Here is a 26,535-nt window from a genome sequence, read left to right on the forward strand (position 1 = left end):
AAGAAATGAGTAAATAAATATATAATTATATGTATAGTTATTTATTCAAGTATGAAAGAAGTTTAGTTTCATATGAAAGTGAAAAGGACATTAACATTAGAATTTCGAAGTTCTTAAAAATTTTAGGAATTATTAATAATATTTTGAAATTCAACAAATTACAAGAATAAAATTATACAATACTCTCATGCTATTACAATAGTCAAACTTAGGCTATTAGAGCTAAAGGTAAATCCAGATCTAAATCTTCCGTGATTACATTTTGTACGAAGAACAGCAGGTTACAAATAAGACTTCAAGCCAATAACGATAACTTATCTAGTAAGAATTGGAAATGACCCCCATTCTGAAAAAAGCACCAACATGCAAAACAAATGGGATTTAAAGTACAAACCGAATGTCCAGATCAAGTTGGCCCAAATTAATTATGAAATAAGCCTATAGGTAGGCCTACAGGTATTCCAAATAGGGGACATTCCATGTGAAATCGGACAGAAAACCCTACAACTGTATAATTCCTCGAAAAAATGTATATGTGTAGAGGGGTAGGAGATAATTACTTTGTGTGAAGACTGTTCGCGTTGAAGCCCATTAGTGTTCTTGTTTTAATGAGTTAAATTTATTGCAATTCCGTAAAAAATTGCCAGTCTCAAAGGGTATAAACGTGAAACGACTTGTAATAGACATTTCAACAAAAGTTCATATTTTAGTTGATACGATTTCCATAACTATGCATACACCATATTTTATATTAATATTTAATAGGATCATAAGTAGATATATATATATATATATATATATATATATATATATATATTCTGACGAAAAACAGTTACATAAAAATATCAACTGAGTCCTCTCTCTCTCTCTCTCCCTCTCTCTCTCTGAAGAAATTATATCAATTTTAATTTCGGTGTAGCATAAAGAAGTCCTCATGTAAAAAAATAATTTCGTTAAATTATAGCGTATTAGCTACGCCCAAGTTCCGCGAACGATTCGCTTTATACGCGTGACGTAATAAAACATTTTTCTGCACTGCTAGCAGAACGGCAGAGTAGTTTGTCTACGCGCGCATTATTATTATTATTATTATTATTATTATTATTATTATTATTATTATTATTATTACTTTGCAACAAGAACCACTGCAAGAAAAATTGTAGGCACTTTAGTACTTATCGCGTGAATTTGTCAAATTGTCTTTCATTTAGGTTTATTTGGATTTTAACGTTTTTAAATTGGAGCAGATATATAAATATACATTATTAACCTTCTTTCATAAGAACGAGAAAAATTTCAACACATATTGGCATAATTATAATACGAGAAGCAACATATTATTTCATTTTACAGAATCCAAAAGTTCAACAGCTGCTGGTATGAAACATGGCTTCAACTATGGCTTAAAACTTTACAACAAATTAATTTCTCAGTACCCTGTATTAGCTAACATAAATACGATTAAATTTAAACTGAAAATTAAAGAAATTATTAAGGAAACTTAACATAGGGTCAGATAATTAATTGGTAAATATTAGTCTTATATTATTATACTTGTGAATATTGGTTGTAAACATTTTCAATTGTGATTGTTCTTTATCATATAGGCTCTTGTTTTTGTAATCTGTGCTGTTTTGTTGCTTATATTAATTTGTTTAATTTGTCTTCTTCTTCTTTCTGCTTCTCTACAGTGCGGTTTAAACTCCCGATCACGAGCTTTTGCTCATACATATATTATGTATATAATACGAGTAGTTTCTTAATGTATCTGTTTAATGAAAATAAATATGGAAACGGCAGAGAATTAGATCGATTTATTCGCATGATAAGTGTTGTTGTTTGTAAATGCATATTTACAGCAAATATTTAAACAATTTTGTGCATATTTGCATGTATATGTTGACTACTCCGTCATTTGTTTTTGCATGCATATACCAAATCTATTAGTCACGGGTCTTGCAAAATTTGGTTCAAATTATTCTTAACAGTTGGCTGCATTCTTCGTCGAATCTTCGAAACAGCTTCTTTTACTAACGTTATTAATTCTTTCCCTCGAAACCACCACGCCAGCACATTGCACTCACGTAACAACATTCACACTTCAACATGACCGGTATAAACAAGCTGTTGCTGCCTTTTTATGAAGGAGGGGGCCGAAGGCTTGCATTGCAGCCTGAGGATTATTTTGCTTATCACTCCTAGTCTGTAAATGATTTTATCGCCGAACGGCCGCGCTCTTCTACGTATACAGCACGCTGCAACGTAAACTTAACCCAGGCTATGGTAAAGACGACAATGACATTTGCATTAATGAGGGCGAAATGAGTACGAAATCCAAACGCCGAAAGTTATGCAGCAATTCTGCTTCAATTGGTTGAAGGAAAACCTCGGAAATAACTACAACCAGGATTTGAACCCGGTCCCGCTCGTTGCACGATCTTAGCAATGCTGTTATGTATATTACACTTACGTAGTTTTCGTTAGCATGGACGTAATTTGGAAATAAATTTGTTTTTGTTTACATTGTACAAAGCTTCTACGTTCGCACAGTAGCATGACATGAACTTATACTCATATGTTACTGATATCGATAAGTTTCTAGTTCAGATAGTAGCTTACTCCAAATTAAATTGAAGCACAATATATTACGTACCTTTTATGAATCACAGGTCGCCATACGATTAAAAAAATATAATGTCTTGACAATGTAAGCTATAAGCAGTATCATATTTCTTGAAATTTTATTGATAGACTTCACAATTTATTCTTCATATCTAACAGCATACACTGTAGTAGAAGTATAATAATAATAATAATAATAATAATAATACATAACATTTATTTCAGTATACCTATTTGCGTCTTTAGAGTCACTTCGCTGTAAAAAAAAAAAGACATTTCCGCTTATTGTTTCTTACTGTTAAGTAGGCCTACTTATAAAACGATGTCTTCCGTGCAGTGTTGCCAACTGGACGGAAATCCCGTCAAAACTGACGGAATTTCAACGTAGCGGACGGGAAAAAAATGGCTTTGACGGGTGATTGATTTTCTGGCGGAAATTACGATTTACATCATCTTTTGACATTTTTAGCTGCTGTCATTTTTAATTCTTTAATTTTTAGGAGATTTTATTTTTTATTTGAACAGTCCTGCCTGTTCCGTACTATGTTTAAGAATCCCCTGTTTTAGATTTCCTGGTAATCAAGTTAGATGTTGACGAATAATAATTATTATTTGAATCAGGATTGGTAAGTAAGTTGTGTTAAAATTTACTTTATATATTGTTTTATTTATTTATTTATTTTTTTTTAATTTTGACGGATTCTGACGGATTTCCAGGTGTTATACTGACGGCGATACAATTTATGTGTTGGCAACACTGCTTCCGTGATCACTAGACAGTTCGACATAGGTATAGAGTCCACACCAACGTCGAACTATATGGAGGATATTAACTGACCTGAGATCGTAACCACAGCATCCACAATCCAAATGTATCCAACTGCCCATAGCGCGTCCCAGCTATGACTGACCGCTACCCTGCTATCGGGATAGGACTTTGAACCCCGCGACCCGACCGCAGATACAAATAAACAGACAACCTCGTTGCTAGGATACCACTGAGAATATTGTAAGAGAGCTGTATCCTATTCTGTAACATGATCGATAGGGCACTTTAATTCTCAACATTTTAATCGTCTGTTAGGATCACTTTTATGAAATTTAATAATTGTAATTAAGGCACGAATCTAATTTCTTATACCATTTTACCTAATGTTGTATTGAGGTGTGTGTTTCAATGGTATAATACCACTGATAATTATAATTGGGCTATGTCCTGGTGTTATAGTCCAAGAACATTCTTAACATATTGCCACAGTCTAGTGTACACAGTCGCGAAGCTTCAGTTGTGAGGGTGCTAGGAACAATAGACTGTGCCGGTACTATTTCGCATTGTCTGTAATGAGGCGATATTAGCGATCCTAGTGGTTAACAACTATCTATGGATGCATATTTACTACGTATTGAGCTTCGTGACTGTACATACTAGACTGTGATATTTCTCCGCGCACGTTTTCGACTTATCCTACTTAAACATGTAGGCCTACTCATGTTGCAGCTTATTGATTCCAAATGTATTTTTCGCATTCATACGCCTCTGTTCGCGTTATGGAATACTACTTCGGAATAAAAAATTGACGACACATATTATATAAAATATCTCAGTTATTTTCAATTGAGCCGCCACAGTGGTCCAATGGCTAGAGTGCTAGACTCATAATCCTGTGGGCCCGGCTTCGAACCCCAGAATATATCTGATTTATAACTGGTGTTAGGCAAGCCCGGATGCATTATCACCTTTACTTTTTAACATCGCTCTAGAATATGCCATTAGGAAAGTTCAGGATAACAGACAAGATTTGGAATTGAACGGGTTACATCAGCTGCTTGTCTATGCGGATGGCGTGAATATGTTAGGAGAAAATCCACAAACGATTAGAGAAAACACGGAAATTTTACTTGAAGCAAGTAAAGCGATAAGGTTTGGAAGTAAATTCCGAAAAGACAAAGTATATGATTATGTCTCGTGACCAGAATATTGTACGAAATGCAAACATAAAAATTGGACATTTATCTTTCGAAGAGATGGAAAAATTCAAATATCTTGGAGCAACAGTAACAAATATAAATGACACTCGGGAGGAAATTAAACGCAGAATAAATATGGTAAATGCCTGTTATTATTCGGGTGAGAATCTTTTGTGATCTAGTCTACTGTCAAAAAATCTGAAAGTTAGAATTTATAAAACATTTTTATTACCGGTTGTTCTGTATGGTTGTGAAACTTGGACTCTCACTTTGAGAGAGGAACAGAGATTAAGGGTGTTTGAGAATAAGGTTCTTAGGAAAATATTTGTGGCTAAGAGGGATGAAGTTATAGGAAAATGGAGGAAGTTAACACAACGCAGAACTGCACACATTGCATTCTTCACCTGACATAATTAGGAACATTAAATCCAGACGTTTGAGATGGGCAGGGCATGTAGCACGTATGGGCGAATCCAGAAATGCATATAGAGTGTTAGTTGGGAGACAGGAGGAAAAAAGACCTTTGGGGAGGCCGAGACGTAGATGGGAGGATAATATTAAAATGGATTTGAGGGAGGTGGGATATGATGATAGAGACTGGATTAATCTTGCACAAGATAGGGACCGATGGTGGGCTTATGTGAGGGCGGCAATGAACCTTCGGGTTCCTTAAAAGCCATTTTGTAAGTAAGTTAGGCAAGCCCGTTGTCCAGGTGACACAGGGATTTTCTCCGGGAGCTCCGGTTCCCATGTGGAATCCCACCAAATTTCCGTCATCATCTCATCTCATCTCGGGTGTAGCGTAGACGCTGGCGCTCCTATGACGCACCCTGGGGAACGACTCTGTCGGTAAATTGGTATATACAAGTGGCTTCATATGAGTGAATGAAGAACGGTCAAGTACCGACCATTAGACAAACACATTATTATACCCACCATATTTGTTACGCTCTGCCATAACAAACTTACTTCTATGGACAATTTCACATTGTCGTGTTTTATTTTAAGAAATAATAAAGGTCTTTGCTCTAAATTATGAAATAACAATTATTTCTATAACCAAGACAAATGAAAAGTAAAGAACTATTTCTTCTCTTCCGCCCTGAATACTTCTTTTGTCAGTATTTACATCAAGGGCGGTTCTTTTTTTTTTTGGGGTAGACTATAGTATAGTACATTGCATTTGCAATTCTTAGCACTTCACTAGTCTGCTAAGATGATTTTTTTTTTTTTAAGTTCTAGCAGTTGTAATTCAACCCAAGGTTCAGCTAAGGAAGGTCTTGATGTTTTGTCATCGTACTGTACAAAAAACTTGACCTCAGCTAAACTCTGTCAGCAGAGACATCTATCTCAGCGATATGACACCTCAGCTCCGGAAGTAAATTCTTGACAGCGGCTTCTAGGAAATGGCCTCCAGGCATGGTGCAGTGTCTGTCCCTGGGGGAAGTGGAGCGTATATGTTGTGAGGCATTTAATTAACACAGCCTCCGCACCGTGGAGACACCGTCAACACATCTAATTCACTACTAAAAGGACGTACGTGACATTTTACACAAGGATCATATCGCTTTCCTTGGAAGAAGTTCCATAATAAGCGAGCATCAGACACCGGAGAAAAATTAATGCACGTAAATTACACATCTAACTACCTCTTCATAAAATGTACGTAAGAATTAAAGAAATCTATATTTCACGAAAAGTTGTGTCGAATGAAAAGTAACGATCATTTTGTTCCAAATTCGTTCCTCATTACAAATTCATAACTAATCTGTTGAAAAGATATCATATGAATTTATCTGCTTGAATTCAAGCCTTTATTTCTTAAATAATATCGGTTCTCATATACAGAGTGATTCACGAGGATTTACCGCCACTTACGGGGCTTATTTCCGAAGACATTATGAGCAAAAAATGTCATATAAACATTTGTCCTACTCTTAGTATTTTCAGAGTTACACTAATTTGAATATTACAGATAAAGAATGAACTATTCAGGAGTATCATTTCTTTAATTAGCTAGTATTCTGAAGCTAAAAATGTGTTGTAAATTCCATAGTTGCTTTGTAAAGATTTTTTTTTTCAATTGTAACTGCAAAATTATATTTTCCTACGCATTAGTCACAACAATATTGTTACAAATAACGCCACTCTTATAAATTCTTCAAGGCTGTACATTAGGATGCAGAATTAAACTGTAAAGAATCAGGTTCCTAAAGTCGTATGATTTGTAATAATTTTTTTTATAAGTGCGTAAGAATGATATAATTTTTAGTTAAAAATTCAAAAACAAAATCTGTACAAAGCAATTAACAACACATTCTTAGCTTCAGAACAGCCAGTTAAAGAAATAATACTTCTGAATAGTTCATTCTCTTTTTGTAATATTCTTTTACACTTAAAACTAAAGAAAAAAGTATTTCACAAACAACTTCAGATTAGTGTAACTCTGAAAATATTGAGATTAGGACAAATGTTTATATGACATTTTTTTGCTCAGAATGTCTTCGGAAATAACCTCCGTAAGTGACGGTAAATCCTCGTGAATCACTCTGTATGTGAAGAAAATGCTTGATGATAAGACTAAAGTTAAACGGATGTATGGGACACTTCACACAAGGATCGTATCGGTTTCCTTGGAAGAAGTTCCATTATACGCGACCATCAGAAGCCGAAAAGTAAAAATGCATGTAAACCACACAACTATCTCCTCATAAAATATACTTAAGGATTAAAGAAATCTGTATTTCACGGAAAAGTTGTGTCGAATAAAAAGTAACTACTATTTTGTTTCAAATTTCTTCTAATTGTAAATTCATAACAATTCTGCTAAAAAGATATCAAATGAATTTATTTGCTTGGGTTCAAGTCATTATTTTTTAAATAAGATCTCATATAGTACTGTCCGTTACTCAGGAGAAGACGAGCGGAAAGAATGTGACCTTCTTGACTATCGCTGTTAATTATTATAAACATCGCTCAGATAAGCATCCCTGTAGCCAGGTTATTACTCGTGCAGGAAACATGAGTAACAATGCGTATGGAAATTAAAGCTAAGTTGAACAGAAGGAGACCTAATGTTTCCGCTTACTACATTACAAATATTGACGTGTCGTACGTTATCTGTTCACATCCCTTCCTCTTCAGCCCGCTCTCGTCTTCTCCTGAGTCACCGACAGTACGTACGTGAAGAAAATGCGTGTTGATATGACTGAAGCTTAACAGATCTAGAAAACAAATGAAATTAACACTTCATGGAAAATATTCGGGAAAACAGTCCGCCACTGTGGCTCGGTGGATGGTGCATGGGTTTCTTAACCAAGCGGTGGTTCGATTTCCAACGTGAGCGAAGATTTTTCTCCATTCCACGAGACCGGAATATAGTACCATAGCACAGTCTAGTATATACAGTCGCGAAGCTCAATACGTAGTAAATATGCAAACATTAGATAGTTGCTCACCATTAGGATCGCTAATATCGCCTCATTACAGGCAATGCAAAATAGTACCGTCACAGTCTATTGTTTCTAGCACCCTCAAAACTCAAACTTCGTGACTGTATATACTAGACTAGACTGTGATAGTACCTTGTCTTGTACTTGTCGTTGGAAGTCTCCGTAGTGGCCCTCCATACTGCTGAGCACACGGTAAGGGAGACCTACCATGTGAGAGTGTCTAGTGTTGGTCCGAAATAGCCCAGAACACATAAATGATGTTCGAGAACTTCAAGAAGAAGTAGGGAAATCTAGACTTGATCGTGCTAGCAACTTGGATAGTGTAGACCAGATTGGAATTAAACTAATACAGTAGTATTATGAGTTACTAGAAAAATATCTGATTGGAATGGGCATGTCTCAAGAATGACTGAGGTTAGGATTGTCAGAGTTGTTAAAGATGTCATTTAAAATGGAGAAAGAACCGAAGAAAATTTCATGAAAGATGAATCAACTATAGCTAGGTCTATTCTTACTTGAACAGGTGAATGTTTTTTATAACAGAAGACAGAAAAAGATGATGAAGAAAGATGCATGTCTATAGAGACAGGTTGCTTTCCTGTCTAATTAGTATCCGAAAAATGTACTACAAAGAGGATTTTTCATCAGCTCCGGAAGAAAATTTTGGCAACATTTGCCTATAAGAATTATTCGAAAATTTATGTAAACAGAAATCTACGTGAAAACCGGTGGCAATGAATTTATAGTAGTAATTTCATATTGTTCATGCGTTGTAAGTTAGGTATAGGCCTATTTATTATGGACTAAAGTTACTGAATTTCATATAGGCCCGTCCTACGTATTTATCGGGTAAGTCGGATCGTAAACAAACTATGTATAAAATTCAGCATACAACGTTGTACTGGGATGAGTGCACAGAAAGGAAGTACTTTTTCGATATGAGAAATGTAAAGATTATTTCGTATCAGCACATAAATTTTCTGTACACTTCGCTTAATGAAAATTAAATTAAGTTTTTTTATTTAACGACGCTCGCAACTGCAGAGGTTATATCAGCGTCGCCGGTGTGCCGGAATTTTGTCCCGCAGAAGTTCTTTTACATGCCAGTTAATCTACTGACATTAGCCTAACGCATTTAAACACACTTAAATGCCATCGACCTCGGCCGGGATGAAACCCGCAACCTCGAGCATAGAAGGTCAGCGCTATACTAACTACGCTACCGAGGGCGACTAGCTTAATGAGTAATAAACACTGTTTTCATATATAACTAACGAACCGAAAATAAAAATAAAAAAGCGCTTCGCTAAATAACGCAAACCCAACCATTACACACAGTACGGAGCAATTAAAAATATTCAAATTACTGTATTTGGTAAAGGTAAATCACACCTGCTACTACACGCGTATAAATCCATTTCATTTTTCGACGTTCCAAAAATTTTTTGAAAAATCGTTAGGGCGATCACTGTGATATAAGTTGTTGCCTTCAAAGCTCATAAGGCTGATAAATCTGCTATATGCGATCTGGGACATAATCAGCAGGAGTGAATGAATTCCAAAACATGAATATATGTGGGTCTGTAGGCAAAATGGGAACCAATATTGCATTTATCTTTTTAAATAACTAGATTCATAGTTATTTTCGTTCGAGAGAACTACTGGAAACCATCAGATTGAACGGCTACAGGATTTAAACTCTTGACCTCCCGAATGTACATAACTCCAAGAGTTTTACCACTGTGAGCCATCCTGCTCAGTTTTTTTATACTTCGTGAAACGAGAAAAATACATATTCTGTATGAATTTCCAATTATCTCAAATAAACAAACTTTTATTTAAAACACTAGTTGCTATGGAGGTATACGAAAAGAGAAAACCGACTGACAAGTTGTTATTTAAACGCAATGCACACGTAATGTGGTTCCGGAAGTGACGCTTGGGAGGGCAGCACGAGCCGGTGCTACGCCCCTAAATACGCGACGCGGGGCACGTAAGTTGCGTAAAATTCTCGTAAATGCCGGTCTCCTGGAGAGGATTCGAGGTTGAGTGCAGCGGGCAACTCTATCATCACGAACTCGATCTTATATAATCGTTGCTTGGCAACGCATAAATTGCATGTCTCGGCCTTCTGTTTCCTGTGCCCGGCCAGTCTTCGATGAACCGTGGACTGTTTACAACACATGCAGTCTTCTGCTGCGTATGTTTTCTCCGTCTTCCTTTGCGAGAACACCAGCAATTACAATATATATGGGAACTCGAATATTATATCAAAATAGTAATCATTGTGCTACATCATGAAGAACTGACATTATGGGGCAATTAGTGTGAATAATACCATTTATGGTAGAAATGAAATACCTGGGACGGACCAAAAGTAGCAATGTAATGGGCTGAGAGTTAGAAAGGGAGGAGAAGGTAGAGAGAGCCTGCAGTTGGATTAAGGCAATCTTGAGGGGAAAAGAAACGCGTAGACTCGGATATGGAATAGTGGCAGCTCCACCACCGATTTCCTTTGTGAAGAGTTGGTTATCCGTCCAAGGATTATGATTAAATTCATAATTTCCAAAGATGAATTAATTCTCTCCGGTCAACATTTGGGAGCATAGATAGTCTGAGTCGGAAAAGACCAAAAACCTATTCTTGTAGCAGAAAACACCTACATTGCTTTAAATGTTCAAATCATGACATGAGGAATGCAGATGACAAAATTTTTTTTGAAATACTTCACTACTTCTCTTAAGCAATTGGAAAGTCTCTGATCGGCGAAGCAGATCTTAGACCTTGTAACAATATCTAACCACAGATTACATTGTCACTATATAAATAATTGTATTTGAATCATTTTTTAGGGATCATAAAATCAAAACATAAGAAAAATAATCATTCGTGCCAATAACGTCTAGAAAAAAAAAATTAAATAACCTAATTATAGAACTGCCATCTCAGAGACAAAAGTAAATTCGCAGTATCAAAGAGAAAGACAAAGACAAAGACTGGGAAATTCAGTCGGTTGAGGCGCTTGCCTGCGAGTACAAAGTTGTGCTCGGGTAAGGGTTCGATTCCAGCTTGGGCTGATTACCTGGTTTAGTTTTTTCTAAGGTTTTCCTCAACCGTAAGGTGAATGTCAGGTAATCTATGGCGAACCCCGGGCTCATCTCGCCAAATACCATCTCGCTATCACCAGTCCCATCGATGCTAAAACCTAGTAGTTGATACAGCGTCGTTAAATAATCAAGTGGAAAAATAACATCGGGACGACCTCGTAGGAGAGACCAGATGCTCCATTATCTCCAGGAAAGTCGGTAAAATGTGATATAGAGTCCTGGACTGAATTTAGGCTCACAATGGCCACAGATGTAATTGTTGTAGACTAATAAGCTAGCCGATAGGTTCTCTTTAGTTTGTGTTTTCATTTGTACTTATCATGCACGCTAACTCTTTGATACGGTTTAATTAAATGAAGCAAAATATAAAACCGGTTGCCTAGCTGCTAATCATAGGTCTACAACACAAAAAGTTGGATATTTTAACAATATTCACCATTCTCACCTATCGTGTCATTAAAGGGTAATTATTTTTGCCTTGTAGCTGATCTCACTTGAAAATTCTACATTTACGACAGAATAATCCACGAAGACACTCATTACAGTAGACTATCCACCAACCAACCGTCTGAACTAGCTAGACTTTGCATCCCATAGGCTATACCTCAGAAAAAAAAAAAAACACCTGATCACTCGAAAGGCGAACTGCCAATAATTTGAACAACTGATATGATGCCAAATATCGTCTTGCTCGGTATGAATTGAAATAATCTCGTCAGTCAACTCCAGGTCAAATAACAGAAGTCGGTACGATGCCATGTAACCTGGTAAGTTGTTGAGTAATCATGTCATACACCTCATCAGTTTCTAAGAATTTCTGAAATAGTCAATTGCGTGCCAAAACCTTTTCATCCAAGTTAAACGTCCTCACCACTTGGTATTGTGCCACTGAATGAAGCAACGACCGGAACTGCACTGGCTTTGTGCCACTCTTGCTGCATTCGCCGAGCAAGACATTGGCTTCTCGTCTAACTTCCTGCTTTCTTTTTCTTTCCTTAATTCCCGCCTTCCTGAAGGTATTTCAAGGAAAGTACATAAAAATTAAAATACAAACGAAAGGACCTAGCGGAAGAAATTGTAAAGTGGCTGATTCTACCTGGGATGAAGAAAGAGGACAAAGGATAGTGTTGAGAAAAATGGAACACTTCAAGTTTAAGGCATTCTTATTCATAGGACTGACCAATAATATTAACGTCTCTTTCTATGAAAATATGAATAAAGCAATTTTGTTTAGAAAGTGTTAAAACAGCAATTTTTCGTCACTTTCAAATAGCGAACTTTTACAGGTTTTATTTTCTTTCATCGCCGTGAAAACTCGTATGATAATTTAAATAATAATAAAAAAACTAAATTTTGTAACCATTTCTTTATTGCTGAAGATAGCAACGGACTGTTATGAGATTTAAGAACGCTGATCATACTTTCTTTTGCCTTACCAGTACATCAGTGTTGCGACTGATGGGTATAAATTAATGAATACAGAATGCATATCGGGCGAAACATGGAGTATCCTTAAGCACTTGTTCACACCTGTGGAGTAACGGTTAGCGCGTCTGGCCGCGAAACCAGGTGTGATGAAATGGTGATAAATGTTGCAATAAAGCTTCAAGGAAGGTAGAGGAAAACCAAGCATCCTTAAGAAACAACCAGTTCCGGAGTAAATGCTTACTTATGATTTTTTTTCAATATATTATTAACAACGTTGTATCAACTGTGTGGATATCTAGCGTGGGTGAAATTTCTAATAGCGATGTAGTACTTGGAGTAATAAGACGTCCAGCTCGTTACCTCAAGCTAAGCCGGTGGCTTTATGGTGGTTTCGAATAAAATAATTTATGCTTCACGTTTTAATGGGATATGAGCGAACTCTTTCATTGTTTTCAGAAGGACAGTCAAAGTATTTTGATTATCCAAACTGTACGACATATAATTAGACTAACCCATTAGTTGCAACAGAAAATTATCCACAAATTGTCTCTTTCAAAAGGATATAATCCATTGTTCTTCATTTCTTTAGTAAGTAATTGCATGATATATATGCGAACACATGCTGTAATGACCTTTTTGGAAAAGGCATGTACTGTATCTGTAATAATATATTATGATACAAGATTATGATATATTCAATTCGATTCAATTTATTTTGGCCATTAAACATACAGTTTTAGGCTTTGTCAGAATACAATGAAAAACATATAATACATTTGAAAAAAAAAACACTAATAAAAGAAACAGTAACATTTAAATAATACAATGAAAACATGAAATAATTTGAAACTTTTAAATTAAACAGTTCACCCTTAATTTATTAACTGTAACTAATTGCAATTAAACGTATTTATTAAAAAACAATTTCATACAAATTTGTGTTGAATAAAAAGGATTATTTAATAACTAATTGTAAAATCTAGTTTTGAAGCTATTGACTGGTAATTTATAGTACTGACTGGGGAGTTAATTGTATAATTTAATCCCCATAAATGAAAACTTTGTATTGCTCTTGTGTAATCTACAATATGGAATATTAATTTGTTCACTATACTTTATGGCATGAGTCAATTTTTAGGAAACGAGCAGAGCGAGTTTCCTAATTTTGACGAATGCAATAACTACTGTATAACAATATAAACGTGTTTCATACCTTAGTTTTTGTATGACAGCATTATAAAATAATTAGTAAAGAAATAACATCAGATTTGTAATGTAGGGTAGTTTAATATGATGGTCTATGTATGAAGAACGAGGTTGCTATGACAACAATGATGTATTAAAATAATATTATAGGATGGCAAATCGTTTCATAATGTTAACTTTATGGCACAAGCTATGCCGTCATAATAGAAGATATGACGTTTTAGTTGGGATGGTAATATTTTACGGCTCTGGTACAATAATGTGACATAATGCACGATTTTCACTAACGATGAAGACTGTTTATAATGCTGATGTACAAAAATAAATATTAACAAATTCTGTACTTTTCTGAAGCAAACACATTATTTTATTAAACATACACTTTGAAAGAACAAAAGAGTGAAGAATGTTCAATATATTGTCTCTCAGTAATCACTAATTGAAGCATTGCTGCCAACTAGATTGTTGAAAACTTGCTAGCTAGAAATTTAGCAGGTTTTGAGTGGAAATAGCGGTTTTTTAAAGTGTGGTTCAAATGAGAAAGTAATTGGTTAAACAATTCAGTATGTTAATTTTATATCCCACAGTTTCGATTTGTGTACGATATGCATTCTTAAGACACGGTAATATTATATAACATTATAATATTATCACAGTTTGCTCTCATCTTAACAGTTGCGAAATAGGATGGGATAGGCCTACAACATGTTAAATTCAATATTCTAACAGTTCGGGCTGGATTTAGGTAAATGTTGCCATGACTATAAACATCCACTCCAGATGGGAATCCTTAAAAAAAAAAAATCCATTCTTATAGTAAGGTATGTTTATAGCCCTATTTAATGTACAAATGTATGTATGTGTGTATGCATGCATGTGTGAAATGTATTACATGCATATATGTTTCCTTATGTGCTTTTATGTGGGTTATGATCAGAGACCGGAACTTTGGCAGAATGCCTTTTTAAATGTGTTAAATCTATCTTCATTTTGAAAGTAAATCTGTACGAAGTATACCTTTGTGATTGAAACGTCACAGTTTTATGTTGCCCTTTTCTACAAATGCGTAATTTACAAAATAAATGCTTTTTTTGCCTTTATTTGATTATTTATCTATCATTTATTAATTTATTATTAAAAACTCCCTATTTCTATAACCCGCTACAATGAAAGGGACTTCACCGAATGTATATTATTGTCTTCAAGTCAGTTCATATTCTCTTTGCAACAGTGAGTGCTGCTGTGCAAAAATGTATAACAGTAAGAGTTTTAATTATCGCTTGTGTTTATTTGACAAGGCAACAATGAGTGCGGGTTTAACGTTATTTTTCTTTCAGTTTTCATTGCGACGTTGTTGTAGCTAGCTAAATATTTCATATCGCAACATATTAGTACAACTAAATACAAAAATGCACTTTCCAAGGCTACTGGGAAGAAAATTTCTTTGCTTCCAACAGTAATTATTGCAACATCGAGTCGAAAACCTCAATTTGCATTCGACTTATGTACAGCTTTTCTTGCTACCGAAATCCCTTTGTGGAAAGTGCAAGGTTTTTGTAATCGCCCTTTATTGCGTATTTTAGCTATTTATGATGTCTTTTTACCTGCCTGTTTTAATGATTCATAATGCCTGAACTTCTGGTCTCTGGTTATGATATTCTCCAGTAATTTATTACGAAGCATGTTTACATGTTACACTCAGTTATTTACGGTACATTTTAAAATCTGGCAGTTTTTATTCAGACTCTGTGGTTTTTACATGGAATGTTATCGGTTTTCATTCTTCTGAGTTGGCAACACTATCGAGATGGGAAGGATTCTCGACTGTGAAACTCTTCGAACGTCATTCCAGGCAATATCATTATCATTATCTAACGATGAAATGAAGTAGGCCTACTGTTTTAATGCTTCGTAAAACTAGGGCAACGGCTGCTTTTACACGTGTCGTATGTGCGGACGTAACAAAACGTGCTGAAGTCGTAGAAATTACCGACTGCTTAGATCTCTCCAACTTTAGTATTGCACAAGAAAAATGAAGGAAATGGAAGCCAACTAAAAACAGATACTATTACGGACATAATACAAGCTTATCGAACAACTGCTTCACCCAAGTTACAAAAATCGTCTACATCAGAACGTTTTATGGCTACCGATCAGTGGGAGAACAGTGTGGCGACAGCTTTCGAATCTGTACGGTATTTAATATTTATTGAAGGAATTGAGGAGTGTGTTCATCATCATCGTATTTGGCCTATCGGACTGATATTCATCTGCGCACAGATGTCTACATTACATGGAATTATGAATCGAAATACAAGTACAAATCTGTGTTTTATATTTATGATGGATATTCAAGCGATAATAACGACGTTGGTCTTGTTTTCGTTCTGATCTCTTATTTAGGGAATCATGCTACCTGTGAATCACTATTTTCATGATGGTACTGTATTATTATTATTATTATTATTATTATTATTATTATTATTATTATTATTATTATTGCCATTTTATTATAATATACAGTAATTTCAAAGACTGGCTTTTATAAGCCATCATATACTCACTCTCTTAGGATTACGTAGGAACAGTAGACGCTTGCAGATAGCCGCTGCCTTGATTATGTGGTTTATTGCTACTGGTAAAGACAACGTAAGTGTACCCAATTTTTTTATTATTACGGTTGTTATGGTTATTTTACGACGCTAAATCAACTGCTGTGTTATCTAGTGTCTGAGATAAAGGTGATAATCCCAGCGAAATGAGTTCAGGGTTCAGCTCCGAAAGTTACCCAGTTAATGGGTTCAGGGAAACCCCTGGACAAGTTGGGACCAGGTAACTTGTCCCAGCCAGAATTTGAACTCGGGCTCGTTCGTTTTCCGGTCAGGCATGCTAGCCGTTACTCCACAACGGTGGACCCCAGTAATTTTTAAGAGGAATGATTTCCACTTGCCTGTCTGGAATCACGAGCTTTCGGGTTTATATTGTTTAGAGTAGCTTTAGAATGTTTTTTAACGTTGGTAAGAATAGAAAGTTTCCCACTTTTCGGAATTACTAACGGATTTTAGAGAAGATTATATTAATTCTAAAACGTTGACAACTTTCTATTGTATCAATCGTAGCCCTTTAAGTTTATTGACAGTCTCTATTTCTTTAGCGTTTACGATCTTAGGCTCAGGAACGTCGGAGAATCCGTTTTGAACTGTAAATCTGATGACCGTTAGGGAACTAGCTATTTTAGGTCTGTAATATCTCAGACTACAAATACCCCTGTTCATTTCTCACATCATTTCTTGGGGATCAGGAAATACAATAGATTGTATGGTTGCAGTCAGAGATCTACATCGGACGTTTTCGCTCGAGCGCCAAGTAGTTCATAGCATAATCCGATAGGTAGCGCACATGCATGATGGGTAAAATTGTCACGAGCGATAAATCCTCGAACGGTATAAGCCGAGCGTTAGAATTCGTTCTTGTTACAGTGATGAACTGTGTAGTAACATCATAGATGTTTATCATTTCAAAACTCTGCAGTGTTTAACTAACCTCTCCATAGTACAACTACAAAACTTGCTTTAAAATGTAATATAAATGTTGTAGGTAAATGGTTTTCTTTTTATTTTTTTCTTCACACAGGAGTGATTTTGTATTTGCCACATGTGATAGATGTTGTTGGATGTAAATGTAATTATTATAAATGGAGAACACAATCACAATAATGCAAGAACTGTATCAAGTTTTCTAGTAATAATAATAATAATAATAATAATAATAATAATAATAATAATAATAATAATAATAATAATAATAATAATCTCTAATAATTAGTGTATCAATCTTTGCGTCTGTAACAGTTGTGCAGCATGAATATTCGTTTTATTGTATTTTCTGTGACGTTATCTCTGTACTAATATTGTTATTAATCTAGGCTACTGCTATATCAATAATATTTTGTAAAACGTTTCTACATTGTCGCAGTATATAGGCGGAACACTATGTATGGACCTATCATATTAGGCTCTATATGTGGTAAATCAAATATTGAATAATTATTAATTAGCAATAATAACTGTATATCGAAGTTTTTCATACCATTTTATTTATAACTTCATGTTCCTGTTTTGGTACGTTCCATTGACTGTTCCATTAAAGTTTGTCATAAACGCAGAAAATAAAGCCTTATTTTTACCGTGTGAGCAAAACATGTGTACCTTATCTGTCGCCTTCCATACAAGATAAGACATGTCGGTGAGATGACCTTGTACTGTGCTTCTATTTATTACGAGCGTATCACGATCGATCGTATCTCACTCGAGGGTGCGACACTCGACCGAGTTCAAGCGAGCGATTTAACTCCAATGCAGCAGTCTTGTTGCAGTGCTGAAGGACCTCCTTCCACAAAATTAAAAGGTTGTAAATAAAACGATTATTCATCAGGCAGTTCAATTTTATGTATCATTTTTAATAACTTAATTCGCGGATTAATTCTCTTGGAAGTTCTGAATACGCACAAAACTATGAGTCAAAATAAAAAAGTAATAATAAACGTCTGCTGATACTTTCGGCTTTCCCCCTGGAAATTTTCTAGCGCTTCTTCACTGGAGCGGCGAAACCCGAAGTGATTCAAGTGACCAACAGGCTTGGAGCTCTCATATTCAGTTTTCACAGCCCCCAACTCCCTTGCAAGGACATGTTTTCACGTACCTTTAAAGTTTCTCCTCCCATTTCCCCTCTCATTCATTCATTCATTCATTCATTCATTCAGTAAGAAGTGTATTTTCTTGTAATTCGAACTCTCAAAAGTGGAATGAAGCTTTTCTCAATGTTTGTTTCTTAATTTGCTGTGGCATTTGAGATCCTTCCAAAAAGAAATATCTAAATTTTATCAATGTTTTCCTAAAGTCCGTCATAAACTTATCTTATATAATAGTGTGACATTTTTTATTTCATTCTACTTGATGAACATTTTCGGTTTTATAAACCATCTTCAGATCACTGTTACCTCTATTGACGGACTTTAAGAAAACATTTAATAAAATAAGCAAAACTTATCGGAACAAAAAATGGGTATAAAATTAATTTAAAAAAAGAAATATATAAAAATGAATATGCAAGCAAGGTCTGCTGAAGTGCTGTTTCGCTACTGCAACTCAGATATCCGTGCGTCTTCAGTTGTTTTCCCACAAGGCGTCCCGCATGTAATTTCGCTGTTGTCAGCGCCCAGGACGTGATAAAAAGTATCTCGCAGTTTTTCTCCGATTGCTGAACATGAGGAATTTCCACACCTTAGTGCAAGTGTTTTGTTTCAGTAGATATAACAACCTTCTTGCACTTTTCGTTTTCATTGAACTGCTAGCAAACTGAATCGTGTGTTTAAGGTGTATGATTTATTTTGAGCCGTATCTAATTTATTCAGCATTTTAATGAATTTCTTGTTTTAGCCTATACGTGTTATCGATGCTTTGATTTTAGCACAAAAAGAGATATTGATGCTAAACATAATTTAGGGTGATCTTCAAAAGGAAATTTTGGTTATTTATTTGAGTGACTTCATACTTGTGCTTGTACTAATGAAGATGTTATATGTGCAAATTGATTTTGACCCAACATGGTATAGCTATATACTGTAGACATGCAGTATTTATAATGCCTCCGCTCCTGTTTCTTAAATCTGTACTAAGATGTGCAAAAATTAAGCTATACAATAAGATAAAATGAATAACATTATTCACAATGATTTGTAGTGACTGAAATTCATGAAATTTTGTTCGGACTCCTTGATTATGGAAATTCATTCATTGCAGTTGAACTACTTACAGGATGTAAATAATATAAGCTGTCGAATTTATACAGGGCCAGGAAGTCAAAAGTAGAGTAGCAATGATAAGAGAAGGTTTTAATAGAAAACGGATCATCTTCTTGGATCTCTGGAAAAAGACTAAGGAAGAGACTAGTGAAGTGCTTTGTATGAAGTGTGGTAGAAACAGTGGCATTAAGACTAAATGAAGACAAGCGACTAAAAGCATTCGAAATGTGGATATGGAGAAGAATGGAGCGTGTGAAATGGACAGATAGAATAAGGAATGAAGCTGTGTTGGAAAGATTGGATGAAGAAAGAATGATGTTGAAACTGATCAGGAAGAGAAAAGGAATTGGTTGGGTCACTGACTGAGAAGAAACTGTCTACTGAAGGATGCACTGGAAGGAATGGTGAATGGGAGAAGAGTTTGGGGCAGAAGAAGATATCAGATGATAGACAACATTAAGATATATGGATCATATGAGGAGACAGAGGAAGGCAGAAAATAAAATGATTAAGGAATGCTGGATTTGCAGTGAAAGACCTACCCTTGGGCAGAAAACAATGAATGAATGAATGAATGAATGAAGTTATGTAGGGGTTTCAGCACAAACCAATGAACAATAAAGTTTAATAAAGTCTTCTTCTTCTCCTCTCTCTTACTTTCTTTTAAATATCTACTATAATTAAATATCATGTCTGTAAGATTGATCACTGGACACTGATAACTTCACCACTTTTGTCTTAATATTAATTCTTGGGCACTATCAATAAAGATTAAAGACTGAACGTGCAGGTATCACACGTTACGGAATGCTTTCTTGAAGCGCTGCCCTCGCCACAAACTCGTGAAAAGAAAATCTTTTAACTCCAGCCATATTCGGTCATACAATTTCAAGTGATAACCTCATTTAGCAACATCATGCCATGTAATTTGTCTGCGAGGTGCGAAGATGTTGGCGGGCGTTCCGATGGCAGGTAGCCTGATCAGCCGCATGTGAGCTGTTCGTTTCTGAGCGTCTGGGAACAATATCGGGAGAGGAGTGTAGAAAGGAGAAGACTCCCGTCACGTGATATGAAGGTAGGAGTGACTGACCAGAAATTGGTTTCTGCGTCGCGGACAAATTACATGGCAACATCCCTAACACTGTTTTGCTGACTATTGGTTCATGGTCCACATTGTTGCTCTTAGTCAGTTTCTCCACTCTATATACTGTTACGTGCTTTTACAAAAACATACACTTGCAAAAAATATATTTAGTCTCGGAAAACTGTTACTTTTACAACAAAACGACTTTCTTATTCCCAGTGTTCTGGGCTGTACAGTCTGTGCAAGTCTGGCAGCTTATGTACGTAGTTTACAATCTGTAAATTATCTTGTCTGGCAAATAGTGAGCGGTTTATTTGCAACGTGCTATTTGTGAACAATGATAAATGAACGTACAGCGTAATGATAGTCGAATGGCTTTCCACTCTAACGATGCAGATTAAAATTTCGCAAAATCAGAGTAGAAATTATTATACATCTTGATTACACAATTACACCTTCATTACATCTTGAATATACTATAATATTTAACACGCGAAAGCTACGTAATACGTATCCCGTAGAAATGATGATGATCAAATACGGTTTTTGTGCATCTGTTTGGGGCACTCCCATTCACTACGATATCACTTAATAACTTCCCTGTAATTCATAATAATTCCTATCAGCGGTGCAGTAACAATTGAAAACTACTGCATAGTGTCTTGTTGCACAGAAGACCAGCTACACGGGATCTGTACTGAAAATTTTCTAAGAATCAAGAAACTACGGGAATCTCTGGATATAGCAAGCAATACAAAATACAAATATAACTATTCCACATCATTATAGTTAAGAACTTATCTTCATCCTGTGTAAAGGGATTGCTTTTGGAAGCAGTTAGTAATAGTAGGCCTATGTGGCAACGCTGGCCTCCATGGCGACCTGCGCGCAGTCACATGACCGGTAGGTCGCTGTGTTCTACATAATTACACGTTCGTTTGTTTTCCTGAGAGCTTGTTAGAAATTCGACCTCCGCTGTTGCGCAAGTTGTGTCATGAACGCAGTATGTTGACAAGTGAAGGGCGTGTACAAGGGGAACCCCCTAAGCGGTACAATTATCCATACTGCTTCGAGGATGGAAATCTTGCAGTATATTTTTAAAGGGGAGAAACTACTACTACTAGGCCTACTACTACTACTACTACTACTACTACTACTACTACTACTACTACTACTACTACTACTACTACAGTAATAATAATAATAATAATAATAATAATAATAATAATAATAATAATAAGTGACATCATTAAAATAAAATAGACCAGTAACAATCTTCAAACATATATTAGACGAATTTTATTGGACTGTTACGTCGTCGGTCTACCAACAGATCTTCCATGAGGTACATATTGCAGGATTTGTTTAGGGATGGGTTCTCTCTGCATTCTTCAAACATTTCTTTCCTAATTTTCTTTTGATTGTTTACATATTGTAAAACTGTTTTTATTTGAAATACTCTTTCAAGAATATTCAAAATAGCATATTATTATTATTATTATTATTATTATTATTATTATTATTATTATTATTATTATTATTACTACTACTACTACTACTACTACTACTACTACTACTACTACTATTATTACTACTGCTACCACCATCACCGCCCCTGCTAATATCTCTTTAAAGATAAGAAATCGATAGTTCATTACTTTTAATTGATATTGAAGTTGTTAAGATAAGAAGTTACTAAAACTCCATTCTTTGTCCCTGATCTTTGTTTTAAAAATGAGATTGCTTCAGTCATCCTTTAATTCATGCAATCATCCCTTCAGTACCGGTACTTCATTCATTTTGGTAACGGGTCAGTGAATTGAAACAGCCTTGTAACAACACATAGTAACTTTTCTCCTCATATAATTTTGAAATAAAATCCAGTTTAGAAAACACAATTACCTCTTTTTAAAGTAGGTTATTTTACGACGCTTTATCAACATCTCTGGTTATTTAGCGTCTGAATGAGATGAAGGTGATAATGCCAGTGAAATGAGTCCGGGGTCCAGCACCGAAAGTTACCCAGCATTTGCTGAGGGAAAACTCCGGAAAAAATCTCAATCATAACTTGCCACGACCGGTAATCGAACCCGTGCCACTTGGTTTCGCGACCAGACGCGCTAACCGTTACTCCACAGATGTGGGTCGCAATTACTTTTTCACACATATTTACAACTAGATAATTTAAAGCAATCCTTCTTCAATCGTGAAACTAAGGCGTGATGGGATATACCACATTATCCTGAACTTTGGAAACGCACGCATGAGAGCACTGACCCTGAGGATGATCTTCCTGCTTTTCTCTGCCAGGTCGTTTGGAGTATATCCAACATAGACATACCTCTGCACCCCGCCCACCTGGACATGCGCATTGTATTTTTACTTACTACAAACTCCATGAAATACACATTTTCGTGCAGTTGCTTTTCTTATCGGAAACACACTTCAAACTCTGTTCTGTCCACCAGGCGTTCGACAGAATTTCTCGTGTTACACTTGTTTTTCCTTTCAATATTCAATTACTGTTCTGTAATGAACTATCATCACCAATACAGTAAAATGTAGAGGTGGGGCGTGACAGATAACAGCGATTTTGTCACAGTGTGATTTTCTGTTCGGATGATTCTTGGCTATTGTGAAAATTTCACATCAGAAGTCGACAGATGTTTATGTATATCGCTCTTCTTCGAATTGAAATACGGGTGTCATGTCTCATATCAACAATACTAATTAGCGTGGTGAGTATAACAAACACGCTCAGAGCTGTGTTATCGCAATGTGTGGGCGCGTATATTCGCCCAAGAATAGGTGAATCATTCATGGTAGAGTATAGCGAGTGCATTGTAGCTTCAGTATATAAAAGTTGCCGACGTTAACCTTTTGAGTGAGGCGATAATTAATCAGATCCCAGTTATGTTGTTCTTAAAGTAGATCTTCTGGCTTGCAGTTGTCTGGACTCTGGAGCTGTCGCCATCGCTATGAGTCACACATCGGTCGGAGCTGTGATTTTGGAACTGTAATCACAGTCGGAACCAGTGACAACCTGTCACAGCGACAAAATCTCAGGTTTTCAAATCACACCCCACCACTATTAAAAAGGGGAAATTACTGTACCATAATATGTTCCTGCTACTAAATGCCATGGGAGTCCTGATTAACTTTTACAGGTCTATATTAATTTATTATTATTATTATTATTATTATTATTATTATTATTATTATTATTATTAATGCTGCTGCTGCTGCTGCTACTACTACTACTACTACTACTACTACTACTACTACTACTACTACTACTACTACTACTACTACTACTACTACTACTACTTCTATCTTTCATTTTAAGTCCCTTTCAACTGTAGAGTTCAGCGTCACCTCAATGAGAAACAGCCGACAAAATCAGGCGTAGAGTTCTCTCACGTGCAGTAAATCTATCACATGGGTTTCACAACCTATTTTCCTTCCAGAGGAAGCCATGCTTAAGGATTTTTTTTATCAACCTTCAAAATCAATCGCCCTTGGCCGGGCTTGCACCCGGAAATCTCGGATCAGTGGTCAGCATGGTAACCACCGAAACCACTGAGGACGAGTACTACTGTTAGTGTTGCTACTACCACTACTGATATTACCACTTACTACCGGACCTCTTTAAGAAAACGTTGCGAGAGACGAAACGTGCAAATGAGGGCGCTGAAATATGGGAGGGAGCTCATTTCTTTTAGAGAAGGCTTTGCAACACATATAGGTCACTTCAGATATTTTCATGGCGCTCGATGCACGAAAGTTTGAATAACTCTGTGATCGGTCAGACTGCCGTACTGCTTTGAAGATTTTGCGATGAAGACTAGACTCTCGACACTTTCATAAAAGATCTAAAAATTAAGAGCATGCACGTGAACCGAAATCTATACTGGTAATAGACAACTGATATTTACAGTTCATTTTGATTTTTCAGATAAGCCGATTAACATGTTTACTTATATCAAGTTTTCTATAATTATCAATCTTAATGACTTAATCCCTTACTATATATTTTACCAGTTTTGTGAAAAAAGTATCATTTTTTTTATTTTTGTATAGAGGTCATTTAATATTATAGAAGCACTGTACATCACTAATTTTCTTACATACCTAAAAAATCACTATGAAATAGACATACATTTATACCTGAATTATTATCCCGAGTTATCTCGTGCACCTTGATTCTAGCTCTGCTAGTTGTCCCACTTTGATTTTCTCCTGAACTATTTACCAACTTATGTTTTTTTATGGATTAATTTATGAGGTACAATACTAGTGCTGTTATCAAGGCGTTAAATGTTGCTTGTCGTGTGATAGACTCGAAAGCAGGGTATTACGCACAGAGGCATATTGCATGCCGGATAGTAGTATCTGCTCGTGTCGAATTTGATTGTATTCTGAGTCTCTCGCAATACTACACATGAAACACAGTCTGGTTGGTTGTTCTTCAGAGTTCATGGAATACAATCTGGAGAATGTCTACTGTAAGCCGAAGTGGGTTGGGCGATTTTCCTGGCCATCCTGCCTTGAGTGATAGGACATTCGGGGTGTATTTTTCGAAAATCTTACGAATTACCACCATTCGATAGTCAAAGAGTGTCTTCCTGCCTTCAGATATCGTATGCAAAACGTAGGAATTCCACAGGGCCATCTCGAGAAGATGAAAGAAGATCTTTTTATAATATCGCTTTCCACTATTTCGCGGGACAGGATAAGCTGCCAAGTATCTTGTCGACTCCTCCCATTGTGTTGTTATAGTCGATCACCATTTTCGGCTTCAAATCATCCTTGATGACGACCATCTCAGCGCTGTGTATTGTGCTAAGAAGCACCACATCTTTTTTATACTTCAACCTGAGGGTAATGTTCTTATCTCTCTGGATGGAAACGTATATATTCGGGATAATAATCCTTAGCAACGGAAATGGGACTCAAACGAGTTAACTCGGGTTAATAAATTTTGACAGAAGTTAGCAACCCGAGTTAACTCGGGTTAATCAGGGAAGTGGTTAACAATCAGATATACAAAAACTAAGTTACATATTGTAACTGTTTTAAATATATTATTTATATAACATTTGTTATAAATACGAACGTTTTCGTCCTCTTGGGGAATCATCAGTTGGTACATAACAATATCAAGTTTTAAAATATCAAATGTAATATGTTGCATATGTTGTGAAAAATGTGTGCGCATCTGCAATGAAGACTGGGTATGATACTTTCAATCATGTTAAAATTTAGTATGTTAATGTGTAACAACAATTGATATTGATATTGATATCGTCATCTAATCTTTTTTACAGTTCGAAAATTGGACTTTACATTCAGTAATATGATTGATTGGTTTCGTGTGTACAGACATTAATACCCATAAATTATGGTATTTGTTAAACAATTGTGTTCACACCAATACAACATTAAGGATTTTAACTTATTTTAATTCATCATGTTTTTATCGACAATTTTTACAAGGAAATTCTTGTTATACATAACACAGTAAATTTTAACATAATTGAAAGTATCACATCCAGTCTTCATTGCATTTGTGCGCACATTTTTCACAACATATGCAACATTACATTTGATATTTTAAAACTTGATATTATTATGTACAGCCTGATGATGCCCCGAGAGGACGAAAACGTTCGTATTTGTAACAAATTTATAATAAATGTTATATAAATATATTTAAAACAGTTATAAAGGGTGCGTCAGAAAGAACGGATGGATTTCAAACTATCGATACGCAACGAGGAGAGAGATATAGTGAGGGGGACCACGACTGTTGGGTCAGCCATAGAATGCAGTTTCAGTTGAGAACATGGTGTTGGTCTGGTGTAC

General features: G+C 35.7%; 1 protein-coding gene across 3 annotated transcripts in view; it reads right to left on the bottom strand.

The window, feature by feature from the left end:
• The window catches only part of LOC138696378 (GRAM domain-containing protein 2B-like), a 787,676-nt gene that overhangs the window by 135,652 nt on the left and 625,489 nt on the right, over positions 1-26,535 (bottom strand). The gene's annotated exons all lie outside the window — the stretch shown is intronic.

The sequence above is a fragment of the Periplaneta americana genome, chromosome 3, assembly GCF_040183065.1.
Source record: "Periplaneta americana isolate PAMFEO1 chromosome 3, P.americana_PAMFEO1_priV1, whole genome shotgun sequence".
NCBI lineage: Eukaryota > Metazoa > Arthropoda > Insecta > Blattodea > Blattidae > Periplaneta > Periplaneta americana.